We start from the raw sequence: 14,330 nt of genomic DNA on the forward strand, positions 1-14,330 counted from the left end.
GTTCCCAAAGGAGCCAAAAGTATTAGAGCGCTTTCACATTTAGGCGATTGAACAGCGCGACAAACGCGCGACAAACGCGCGACAGACGCGCTGCCGAAAATTTCATACTATTTGACAGCGGATGCATGCCTTCAAATTATAAAAACGCCGCTGCCGCGCATCGCGCTTCTAACGCCCTAATGTGTAAGCGCTCTTAGTGAAAAAAGTTTGAACTGATTTTCTGATTCAAATGGTTTTTGAATTCGAAAGTCATTGCAAACTAAAATTATTTATACCTATGTATACCGTGTGCGTGTATTTCAGTTATTTACAGCTCTGTTTAATCACGTTCTGATACCTAAGTACCCTTTTAGGAACTTATCTAATTTACTTGTGATGATAAATACACCATATCATTTTACAAGTCCAAGATACACGTAGATTTAGCTGGCAGCTAGACACGGCTATAACTCAACCTTCATTAGATATTTTTCAGTAGATACTACTGTTTTTCTTTCTTTTGAAGTAGGTACGACATCTATTTGTTCTCAGAAAGAAGACCGAAATAGCCATCACAGTCAAATGATAGTTTCATAAAAGGTTATTGTTCCAAACCTATCTTCTTTTGTACTACCCAAATAATACACTTCTCTAGCTTTGATATCAAACAAAACGGTTTCTTTGATATCAAATACAACTGTTTGTTCAAGCCGATACATTTCTATGTAAGAAGGAATTTATATCTTATTTTAGGTAAAAATAGCTAAGCTTTATTAATATCTGGAGCTGAAATATCATAATTAAAAACCTATAATTAATAATTCCTTATCCGTCGTAAGGTCGTAACCTTATCAAGAACCAACCTAAAGACATTAATTCGATTAAGCTATTAAGAAAATTAATTAGCTAATAGCGGATACTTTAACAGGGCCATAATAATCTTGTTAATACAAAAATAGACGTTATCCAATTAACAATATCTTGGTCGAGTCAATGAACATGAGACTCTTGAAATAATTAATTGAGCGTAAGAAGCCTGGCTATATCGGATAATCAAACCGAGTAACATTGATTTTTTTCAATAAAATGTACTGAATCTGAACTCATAAGAAGCTTCAAACTTAACGCGTCTGAAATTGAAGTAAGTATCTACCTAAAGCAAAGTGAAGAATGACGATCAAACAATTTGTTGTTTTTTTTATCCTTGATAGAAAACACTACGAGGAAAGAGATAAATGTTCATACTTAAATGCTTAATGTTTGTTTCTAATCGAAACCACGACGTGACCATAGTAGCAAGCCTGATAAACACACATCGTTAGTCAAACTACCTAGATAAAACTAGTTACATCAAAAACAAAACTCTATTTTGGTAAAAACAGGTTTTGTGTTCCAAATTCCCCGGCTTCATTAAAACCAAACATCATGTTACACGCCTTTATGTAATCGATACTGTCAAGGCTCAAAGGAATATTGGGCACACCCGCCGCTTCCCACCGGTCATTATCAGCCCAAACATTTTGCCTTCAAACAGGCTGTACGCGTTGCTAACCATCCTTTAAACTATAATAATAAAAGCTGAAGAGCTTGTTTGTTTCTTTACTTGAACGCGCTAATCTCAGGAACTAGTAGTCCGATTTAAAAAAATATTTTGGTGTTGAATAGCATATTTTATTGAATGATTAAGGCTATAAGACATCCACCCTACAGCCAATAGGGGCGGAGCAGTAAAGAAAAATGTTGCAAAAGCGCAGTCGGGCTGTATGTCGACGAGCTTGGTGGGTAAGTCCTTTTCGCTGTTTTTAAGGGTCCTTGCCCACGGCGACTTTTTGTAGCGATGCTGTTACGCTGCTGTAGCGCGTTGGTATCACTTTTGTAGTACGTTGCAAATGCGACTAACGCGCGTTAGTAGCGATTCTGTCGCGCGTTTGCGCCGTGGGCGAGGGCCCTAAAAGAAATTTTAAGCGATGAGACAGACTAAATAGGAATGTTTCCTGGGTATAAAAGCAAGAGTTATAATTAGTCCGTCAGTTAACTTATCAAAAAATACTCTATACGTATTTTTCACTTTTTCAAACTACTTAATGAAAATTTAAAGAGATAAAGCGCGCCAATGTTCAAAAGAAGAGGCCCGTGACGTCAATGAGTGCTTAAAAGTGCAGCACTTTGTGATGTCGCGCGGAACTTCAACGCACCATAACTTTGTAATTATCTGTTTGATTGACAAATAAAAATATACGTGTCCAATATTTTTCGATTATAAACATGACGGACTAAAAATTTTTTTAAGGAAACTAGCCTATTGTGGAATATCAATTGTTGTTTTACTTGTAATTGACAGATTTTGTGTGGTATTTAGTGTAATAAGAAGTTAAATATGTAGCTATCTTATCTTCGCTATATCCAGACGGCTGTTTTGTTGATATGGGCAAGTTGCCAGAGTTGTTTCTAGGTAGTTGAACCATTCCTTATAACTGCTTAGTTGGCGCTGAAAACCAACCTGTTTTGGAACCGGAGAAAGATGCTGATTCCAAGATTTGATTCATCAATTCTATGTTTCAAAACTTCATATAGGTATGTTTAAAAACTTGCATGTTATACGTATTCTACCTATATCTCATATAAACGAGTCGGGCTCGCGCACAAAGGGTTCCGTAGCAGCAAATATAATAAACTTATTATGTCAATTTATACACCTGGTGAATGGAGCCTAAACTCTCCCGATATTTTGCCTTGTAAGGATTNAAAGTTCTCGAGTGGCGACCACGGGCTGGAAAACGTAGCGTGGGCAGGCCTCCTACTAGGTGGACCGACGATCTGGTAAAGGTCGCGGGAAGAGCCTGGATGCGGGCAGCGCAGGACCGTTCATTGTGGAAAACCTTGGGGGAGGCCTTTGTCCAGCAGTGGACGTCATTTGGCTGAAACGAACGAACGAACGAAGAAGCCTGGCTATATCGGATTATCAAACCAAGCTAAAGCAAAGTGAAGAATAATTGTTGTTTTTATCCTTGATAGAAAACACCACGACTAAAAATTTGAATTTGAATTTGAAAGAGATAAATGTTCATACATAAATGCTTAATGTTTGTTTCTAATCGAAACCACGACGTGACCATAGTTGCAAGCCCGATACACACACATCGTTAGTCAAACTACCTAGATAAAACTACATCAATAACAAAACAGGTTTTGTGTTCCAAATTCCCCGGCTTCATTAAAACCAAACATCATGTTACACGCCTTTATGTAATCGATACTGTCAAGGCTCAAAGGAATATTGGGCACACCCGCCGCTTCCCACCGGTCATTATCAGCCCAAACAGTTTGCCTTCAAACAGGCTGTACGCGTTGCTAACCATCTTTTAAACTATAATAATAAAAGCTGAAGAGCTTGTTTGTTTCTTTACTTGAACTCTCAGGAACTACTAAGTCCGATTTGAAAAAATATTATTTGGTGTTGAATAGCATATTTTATTGAGGAATGATTTATGCTATAAGACATCCACCCTACAGCCAATAGGGGCGGAGCAGTAAAGAAAAATGTTGCAAAAGCGCAGTCGGGCTGTCGACGAGCTTGGTGGGTAAAGTCCTTTTCGCTGTTTTTAAGGGCCCTTGCCCACGGCGACTTTTTGTAGCGATGCTGTTACGCTGCTGTAGCGCGTTTGAATCACTTCTGTAGTACGTTGCAAATGCGACTAACGCGCGTTATTAGCGATGCTGTCGCGCGTTTACGAAAAAGTCGCCGTGGGCGAGGGCCCTAAAAGAGATTTCTAGCGATGAGACAGACTAAATTGTGGAATATCAATTGTTGTTTTACTTGTAATTGACCGTTTTTGTGTGGTATTTGGTGTAATAAGAAGTTAAATATGTAGCTATCTAATCTTCGCTATATCCAGCCGGTTATAGCGAAGATTTGTTGATATGGGCAAGTTGCCAGTGTTGTTTCTAGGTAGTTGAACCATTCCTTTTAACTGCTTAGTTGGCGCTGAAAACCAACCTGTTTTGGAACCGGAGAAAGATGCTGATTCCAAGATTTGATTCATCAATTCTATGTTTCAAAACTTCATGTATGTTTAAAAACTTGCATGTTATATGTATTCTACCTATCTCATATAAAAAATAAATACCTATTCATCATTTGGGGATTCTAATCATAGCAAGTAAGTTTTAATGAAATATCCCAAAATGAAGATTCTATCGCCGAGAAAGCCCAACTTCAACCACTAAACTAAGTAGGCGTTGACAATTTCAGTGCCAAATATTGAGGACCGATCGAACTCCCCAAGTTGCGTTTATTACGACAAACCGCCGACTATACTGACAATCAAAGTTTCTACTTTGCCTCACACTTTAGTCACACTCCAAACAAATCAGCCAGCACACTCATTATATTATTACCCATTAATGAATTGGTCACTCCAACACTTAAAACATTTTAATTGATTCCAAAATCGAGTTGCTTCGTCACTTTTTTGAACGAATGCTAATATTGTTACTGCGAACACTGTAAAAACTGTCAAACGGTTTACTCACATTACTCACATACTCGCAATAGAAGCACATTCGAAGCAGCCGCTCAGATGAGTATTAGAAAAACTTACAAACCTGTGTAGGCACACATTGCACTAGGTGACACCTGACAGCGAGCTTTGAACAAAATAAATGAAATTCTCGGCCGCAGCCTGACGCGACGTAGCGTCTAAGTCGGCGAGCTGTCGCTGTCGCGTCACTTAACGTGCGTCTACACAAATAAAAAAAATAAAAAAATATTTGGATGGACATTCTGCCTGCCGGTTTTATTTTTGATTTCACCACTTTTCATATACTAAAAAAAAATTAAAAGTCAATGAAAATATTCAAATTAAACTAAACTTAAATGACACAACTGATCAATTTGCGTATCTCCACATTGTTCAAAGGAACTAGTTAGTGCTACTTTGATTACTTCTGCCTCTGACCGAGGACGAGGCGTGATATCTCGGAGGTCACTTCATCCAGTAATTGCCAAACTATTAATAGAATGTCCTCTCAGACCTTCACTCGGGAGGGGACAACACAAAAGGCTGGAGGACCTGTCAGTGAAGAGGTTGATGATCATATCATTTTTGGGGCGAAAGTAAGAGGGTGTGTTTATTAGATATCTTTGAGATAGTGTGTCAACTTTTATTACAGTTTGTTGTAAAGAAAAGTATTAAATAAATAAAATATTTAATAAATTACCACAAACTGTTGTAGAACTACCCATTCATAAATTCAAAGCACATATTAAAAGTACCTATTAAGGTACTTTCATTAGAAAAAGGGCTACTATAAAGTCGATGATTATTTAAAAGATAAAAATGTTTGGGATGCGTATAGCTCGCATAAATATTTATAACTATGTATTTTGAAAACCTGTAAACCTTTAAAAAGAGGCTGACAATAGTGTCTGAGTTTCTTGCGCTGCTTCTTCTCAGCACTGGTCCATTTATTGTCCCGAAGCAGTGGTAGGGTTAATACTGGGACGTGTAAAAGTGCTTTTCTAAAGCCTACTTACAGAAATAAATGAGTTTTACTAAGTTTATTGAGTTTATTTATTTAGGAGGTGACTTCGAGACATTAAAATAAACTAGCAATAAATGTCACGTTTTAAAACATTTTTACTGTTAACATTGAGTACTGATTAAATTTCAGACACTTCCATTTCATGTTTTTAACAATTATGTAAATACAAGTACCTCTAGCTACCAACCAGTAAATTATTTACGTTTAGCTCGATTTATTGAATTTTTGGAGATAATCGCGATCGTCAGCTGTCATTTATAATTCAATAAAATGTAAAGCAACGAATCGACATGAAATTACTTCTTATTTTGGGCATTTCCTAAATATTGATTAGAATCTTCTTCAAATATACACCAATTTAATATGCAGTAAAGGAAACCTTTGACCGAACCTTTTCCCTAAAAAATCCGTGAAAGATCAAGAGGTGCCATTTTGTTTTATCGTATCGAAAACCTTCTTTGGTTTCCCGATATTGTCTTCTTATTGTGACACGATACCCGTTTATGTAGGTTTTCAGTTCTATAGAGGTGATTGTTACATTTCTTTTTGTAACAAATATAATGATAAAAATCTCATCGTGTTTTGTTTAAATATTTATTATTACTAGAATCCAATTGGTGTCGTATTTCGTTCAGACAAAGAAATGAAGATTCTCTAAAAGTGTTCACGAAATTATAATACAATACTTTTTTTGCTTATTCAAACTGATGTTGGTTGACATGACATACCTAATATCCCCTTTCATAATAAGTACCAACTAAAAGTATAGACTACCATATTTTATTATGTTTGTCTTGATGTACCTACCTACTATGGCCTAAAATATATTTTGACGTTCATAAGTGCTATATATTGGTGTAAATTGAATATAGATTTTTCCTTTTCACTAAAAACCTTCACACCAAGCTTCCCTCATCACGTTAATGTTATCAGCCTTTCAAGAGTACGTTCCTCTTTGTCCCTCACTCATTGTGGGACACCACGAAGGGCAGTACGTGCCGCATACGAGAGAGGGCGATTGCGATCGTCAAAGCAACTTCTAGGAAAGTGGGTTGAGATTGAGTGATAATGGAAAGTTTTAGGGGGTGCTAAAGGGATGGCTGTCTTAGTGCTTACTACTGAAGATAATGTGATAAGATAGATAGAATGTGGAATTATTTTGAGCATGCCCATGCATGTGGGTAGTGGGATATTATGAGAGGGTAATGATGATGAAAATATTAGGGTCCGTAGATATAGCCTGTGTCCTGAACGCGTAGAATTAAGTTGGTCATAGATATAATGACCTAGGGAACTGTGTATTTACCGGCATAGAGTATAATATTCGAGCACTAGGCCGCGGGCAAAAGCTATTATAATAATAAAATAATGTACAATTATAACATTTCACTTACTTAAAAAAACCCTATCTCGTTTTTAAATACATAAGTAGGCAAAGTTTGTGTGTACTAAAATACTTTTAATCAATAATACCTAAATGTGAATAGCTGATTCCAAGTATACGCTTCTAATTAATTAAAATCCTCCAACATAAATAACGAATCGTCTCATTTCAATACCCTACTAATTAAGATCCCGAAATAAAGCAGCGTAATTTATGCATTATCATTTTACGTTCGCGATAATCCCTTAGGGTTTGTATAATTTATAAAGGGACGCTGTATATTATTTCGCTAGTGGATTATACTGATCGCATTTATCATAATGTCGTAAAGCCATGAGACATTATAAAAAAGAGATAAGCCATAGTTACCTAAATGTTCGATAATTTTAAAAAAATCTTGTATTTTTTTTTAAAACGAAACATTAATTGTATATTTAGGTAGAGAGTCTTATATCTATAGCGCAGGTAAAAGGAACACCCATCTGGGTGTTCCTATCCCATCTAAGGTCAAATAAGGATATCTATCCTTATTTGACCTTAGATGGGTTCCAAGAAAGTAAACTATCCCATGGGACTACTCAACCTTCACTCGTAGTTTCATTTCAGGCCAAACTACAGGATGTCCCAAAAAATAGTATCCGATAAAATAGCCGAATCCCAGAGGTAGAGCATCACTACGGCTAACCGAATCACCCCCATGTATGTGTCGCGATTTTTATAGTTTTAGCCCTAGTGATGACAATCTGTTGAGTGGCGATCACAGGCTGGAAGACGTAGCGTGAGCAGGCCTCATACTAAGTGGACCGACGATCTGGTAAAGGTCGCGGGAAGAGCCTGGATGCGGGCAGCGCAGAACCGTTCATTGTGGAAAACCTTGGGGGAGGCCTTTGTCCAGCAGTGGACGTCATTTGGCTGAAACGAACGAACGATGACAACCTGTATATCCTACAGCTATCCTACATACGTATACAAGAGTTACAGTGGTGGGAAAGAGAGGTGGGATTAGTCCCGTATATTATGACCTAAGACACACAACTGAAAAAAATACACCTGTCGTATCGATATATTTTGAAAAGTATATCGATATTTGATGTACATCACTATATTCGAATGAGTAAAGGATTAAGGTTTAGATTTATTAACACGCCCAGGAGGCCCGGCCGCCATTGCCATTTGTTGAACACAATTTATGTGGATGAGTGTGGATTTTATCACAATTGAATTTGTAACGGGCTTGTTTCGTTTGTTTAACATGGATTCCTGGGAAGGGAAGTATAGAATAACAGATACACGTGTTTGAGATTTGTTTTGACCCAAATGGTTTGCTGGTACATAATTAAGTTAAAATTTTGTACGCTTTTTATTTCATACTGAACGAAGACTATTTTATTAGAACACCGGACTTCTCTATTTGTCACAGTATATCGATTGTTAAAAAGTTAGTAAGTATATGTGCAATGAAGATAAACTACGACGGGACGAGGGAACCGCGTAGGCTTTTAAATTAATGTAATGTTCGGTTCGTCGGCGAACTTAAATGACCCTCTCTAATAATTCAAAACTCAGCATTCAAATGTATTGTACCAATCACCTATACTTAACGTTTCGAGTATACTCAATTTAGTACAGTCTTAACGCTTCTTGATATTCTTTCTACTCTAATACTTGTGGTACACGAGGTTCCAATTAGTGAAAAATCTTCAATATCTAGAGTTTCAAGCACTGCAATTATCTGAATAACTGTCTGATAGTATTTGAGAACTGTTAAATTGATCTCTTTTGGTAGAAAACATGTTTCTTACAGTGATTGGGTTCATTAAGCTTGAAAAAACTCAATAAGATATCACATATCCGCTCCATAAGCCTTTCTATTACATTAGCGTACTTACACCAGATAAGTACTGGCGAGTAATACCACAGACAACGGCTGGCCAAGCTTAACACTATAGCATTTTATCTAGTCGCAATAAGTTCTAAATTCCAACAAATCTTTTAGTCTGACTATAGACAGAGAGATAGCACATCAAGGCAAACATCGTGGTGTCTTACGCAATTGTTATAAGTTCCATTTTGCGACAAAAGAATATAGTCTGATAAATCTGTTGACTGTACCAGGGATGTTGTGGATATCCGTAACTAACCGAAACTTTCGGATATCCGAAATAAAAAAATATCCGTAACCGTAACCGTAACCAATTCAAAAGTTTCGGATAGTTTCGGATGTAGGCAGTTTAAATTGTTTTTGTATAGCATTAATGTAAAGTCACAACAGCCTGATTAGTATCTTTATAATTCCATCTAGTACCTATCCATTTTTATTTATTTTTTTACTTTTTATTCGATGTAAAGTGTGCGGCCATGAATGAACCGTGTTGGACAACTATTGCAAATTGCATTCTAAAGCACAGATATCCGTAACCGTAACTTTCGGATATCCCAAATAAAAAAATATCCGTAACTGAAACCGGTATAATATTATTCCTATATCCGTAACCGTATCCATAACCGAAACTACATATCCATAACATCCCTAGACTGTACTATACAGTGGCGACGTCTATTGCGCGCAAACACGATAGCCTCATTAACGGGACAATGGACAATCTTCTTAGGTCGTAAGACCGTATAGCTTCTACTGTATTGTAAGTAATTGACCAGTCAAAGATAATACGGCGAGGGCTGGACAATCTGGACATGATCCGGTGATTGACCGACAGTTAATTGGGCTTAAGTAAGTAGATGTGAATAGATTATTTTAGATTTTAGAAAAACTTACAGCGAATGGGGAGTTTTTACTCATAAGAGAATCAATAAATAGATAGCAATAAGCAATGTTTATTACAAAAATATTTCATCTAGTTATTGATTAATTTAGCACTATTTTAAATACGTTGGCTAAGAACTATTTTGGAGGCGTTTGAAGCCTGTAGGCCTCCGTGATAACTTTTATCGACGTCAAAATGTATGGGGAAAATCGATAAAATGGTGTGATAACCGCTTATCGCGGCGCGCATCTTAGGCCTACTGGTAAGATTAACTTTTTAGCGGGTGATAAAGTTGTAGCAATGTACATTATCTTTGTTATTCACTTGTTATCATGTACCTATTTAAATATGTCAATAAAGAAATTTGAAAAACTAAAACTCGTAAGAGAATCAAAATATTGTCCATCGTTGGACGTACAAATGTTAAACATGAATAAAAAATTGTAATAATTCACAACTTGTGAAGAATAAATAAATTAATATTTGTCTGTCAAGATCTAAGTATACGTAAGTACATGACGTTAAGTTATAGTATTAAATAAGTTAAAAATATAATACATTATACACATTTGCAGCTACTCGTATTACGAAGCAACTTTATTCATTTTATTCCTGTTTTCGTCGCTCCACTATGATTAATAAATAACTGATCCGTCTTAGTGGCCATTTCTTTTAATACTTTCCCCCAGGACATAGTGCCCAGTATAGTTTTATGGTGTTAATATCAGAGTTGATGTGAGGTTCACTGGCATTATATCTCTTAACTAGGTTTTCCCTCGGTTTCGCTCGCATTAGACTTTGGGCCCCCATTTTATTTTTAGGGCTGAATTTTAGTAAATCCAAATAAAGTTCCAAATTTCGCCGCAATTAATTCAGGATAGTGGTAAAGCTATGTTTTGATAGATCAGGTAGTACCGGTTGCCTTTCAAATACAGGGTGACAAAAATGGCTGATTCTTTTACATAACAAATGTGCAAGTTCTCATAAATGATTTGTCTCTAGACTTTAATGACTGATTGCTGATGACTATTTGTAACTTAATTTTCTTGAGGAAAGTTTTGAATTTAAGAAGTAGTCTATCGAATTCAATTTCAATGCCATAGTGAATAGGCACTTACAGGGGAGTATGTACCATACTAGGCTGCATGTCACTTAACACCAGGTGCGATTGCGGTCAAATACCTGCCTTGTTAAGCATAAAAAATCCTATCCTATACTATAGGGTCACCTTTATAAAAGGCAACTGTTACCAACTGCATAATGGATGGTTTAGTCTAAACATGACTGTTATTTATGGTTCACCCTGTATACGAGTGGATTCATGGCCTGACGACACTTTAAGCCTTTCGCTACGCCCTGTATTAGCTTAGCACCTTAAGTCCACTTTGCAGAACACTAATCTCGTTTATTTATGCAAATTTAGAAACTGTTAAAGGACTAATGTATGGCTGAAGTTGGTCTTGCTATTACAAAGTTGGTGTGTGTTTTAAAGGTCATTAAAGTTCAAAAATTATTACGTTTATCGCACATCCCAAAATAGTGGCAAGATTTTTTTTCTTTTCAATTTTCATCCGTTTTTTTCCGTTATCGAATGAAATCCAAACCAAAACGATTTTTATTTTTGTTGTATTTACATTGTCGGTTAAAACATTACAAAACTTACACATGGGATAAAGTTTATGTCGATTGTTATTATAACTCCTTATAAGTAGCTCGCCCCTCTAATTATGCAATACTATAGAATGAAGACCTCTTTACTATAAAAAGATTTCCACGCGTACGAAGTCAGATACCTTTAAATTGTAGCGTAGAAATACAGCAGAAACCTTGCCTTCTTTCTTGAAGGTAATTGAACGTGGAAAGAAAGTTAGATTGACGGGCACTTCTAGCAATATAAGGAGTGTTCCTCTATTTACCGTTCAACAATTTAATCTAAACAAAAAAGTTACATAATCTACAGTCAGTGTCAAATAATTCGTGACACTAAGGCTGAGTTGCACCACCTAACTTTGGCGGTAACTATAACGATAACCGGTGTTTTTTATAAATGGAGTTTGACAGATTTTTGACGTTTGTCAAAGTTAATGTAAGATGGTGCAACTCAGCCTTAAAGTGGCTAAAAAGTAGACAACACAACCTTATTCTAATCGTAACAAAGACGTGTTGCGAACTTTTTGGCAAAATATACAATTCTAAATTCATTTCAAATTAATATGTGCTGAAATAATTTGGTCATACTACGAAAATTCGCTCGTAGCTATGTAAGTGAATTCGTAGTACGAAGACATCGCAATCACGCGTGTCGTAGCAACGCATCTTCGTAGCGACTACGGTGTAGCACAATATTAGCGTGTCGTAGAAAAACATCTTAGAAGTGACTACGACGTAGTATGAATTAAATTCTGTAGCCTCAACACTTTTAGAGCATTCAAGGTACCTAATAAAACTAACAAATTTACATTATGTTTCAATTTTTGGCCTAAAAACAAGTGTTTAATTGAAATTCAGTTATTATTTGTGGGTTATACAAATACTGGCGTAGATTGTATTGACAATTACTAAGTGTAAACATTCCTCCGCTTAGTATTTCAGTTATTCGCCGCGTATGATGCGTGAGCGAGTAGCAATAACGAAATTCCTTTGGAATTATGTTCAAACTATTCTGAATCAAAATTTCGTATACGCAAACTATAAAATCATAGTTTTAAACCACGCTCAGACTTTATTATTTTTAAGGTATTATAACTGAGCTATTTTGAGCAAAAGGCAAATTAAATACAAAATGTGCTAGTAAATCCTTTTCATTTTCGTTTCGTTGTAAACAGTAATCAATCTTTGATAAATGTAATGTATCTTTAAAAAAAAATAATGATAAGATCGACATAAATTGGAAAAGTTAGATGCCTTTATAAATATATCCAAAACATGGGGCTTACCGCAAACCTAATTTTCACAGATTTTCTCAGAATACCTACTCGATTTTTTAATATCAACACTGGAATTACATAGAAATGGTTCCACGAATCCAATTATATTTGGAGCGAGGAAAACATTATATTTTCACTTCATAAATCACTAAGATAAGTTTCTTCCTACATAATGGTAATATCGTTAGAATTAGTCCTCTCTTCCATGATCTAATAAAGTAAGAATTATAACTATTTTTCGTGCCTAAAGTACACGAATAGTTTTGTCGTGCTCGTATCAGAAATAGAGTAACTAAGTTAACGGTCTGAGGTCTCAATAATGTTTGATTAATTTTGTTAGGACCTTGTAACAAACTAGACGCCTCAAGAGATAGTACTGATAAACGAGTAATTATTAAATTACAAGAATATTATAAAAGCTAACATTAGTTTTTGTTGTTGTATCTAAGCACTTAAGTTATTAGGCATAGTTGTGTGCAGTTGTAATTGGTCCATAGATTTGTAAGTGATTTGTAGCTGTATTTTACTGAATAAGTAGTATTCTATGTACTGTAACTGTACCTATTAATAAATAAAGAAGATAGAAGACCTAAGATGGTTGAGTCATGATGAAAATTACAGAATCACAGAGGCAGAATATTACATAAGTAGTTGCTGGTTCAATTTGCACTGGGAGCAAAATTCGAAGTTTCAAAGATCTACTTTGAACTATGAGAGTATAGATAAACAAAATACACATCATCGTCGTCGTTTCAGCCAAATGACGTCCACTGCTGGACAAAAGCCCCCCCAAGGTTTTACATAATGAACGGTCCTGCGCTGCCCGCATCCAGGTTCTTCCCGCGACCTTTACCAGATCGTCTGTCCACCTAGTAGACCTGCCCACGCTACGTCTTCCAGTGTGCTTACCATGAGTTTACGTTAGGTGTGCTCGCTAGCGACTGCGTAAAAAAATGACATTCAATTGTATGACATATTGTGCAGCGCCCCTAGTGGCTACTTTCAAGAAACAAAATCTTCATAGAGATTTTTGACGTACTCGCTAGCGAGCACACCTAACGTAAACTCATGGTAGGTACACTGAACGTGGTCGCCACTCGAGAAATTCAACTCCTAACGGGGTAAAACGGGATCCACGCGTACGAAGTCGCGGGCGGTTGCTAGTTTAATATAAAAACATATAAACCGCTAGGCCCGGCGGCGGCGGTATAATGTAATGACTCTTGATAAAGCGCCTTTAGGGCCATAAACGGACTATATATGTATGTATATAACATACATAGAGAGTATATAAATTATCTCACCCTGTATTTTACGATTCGTCTGGCTGGAATGTAATGTGTTTACATAAATGAAAGTTTAAGGAACGCCGAAGGAAAATTTCTAGGGAGAAAAGAGGATCAAAGATTTTAGTTTATTTTTATTTAGCAACATGTATTTCGGAGATATTTTTATACATTTAACAAAGTGACAAAAATAAATCGGGACACATAATAGTGCTCTTCAAAAGCACACTTATAAAAAAAATACGCATATTTTTAACTATTCAAGTACCAGCGAATCGAGACTTAATAGAAATCAATTGTTACCGCGGTCTCATGCGACCGCTTAGGGTTCCACGAGTTAAGATTTGGGTATGTTTTGTTACTTGTGGTAATAAATTAGTATGGCGCGGAGTAAACTTATTTATTTTGTTACTTTGAATATAAGTTAGGTATAGTTAGTTTCGCC

This window comes from Ostrinia furnacalis, unplaced genomic scaffold (genome assembly GCF_004193835.3).
Source record: "Ostrinia furnacalis isolate ACB-3 unplaced genomic scaffold, ASM419383v2 OfSCF7367, whole genome shotgun sequence".
NCBI classification, from domain to species: Eukaryota; Metazoa; Arthropoda; class Insecta; order Lepidoptera; family Crambidae; genus Ostrinia; species Ostrinia furnacalis.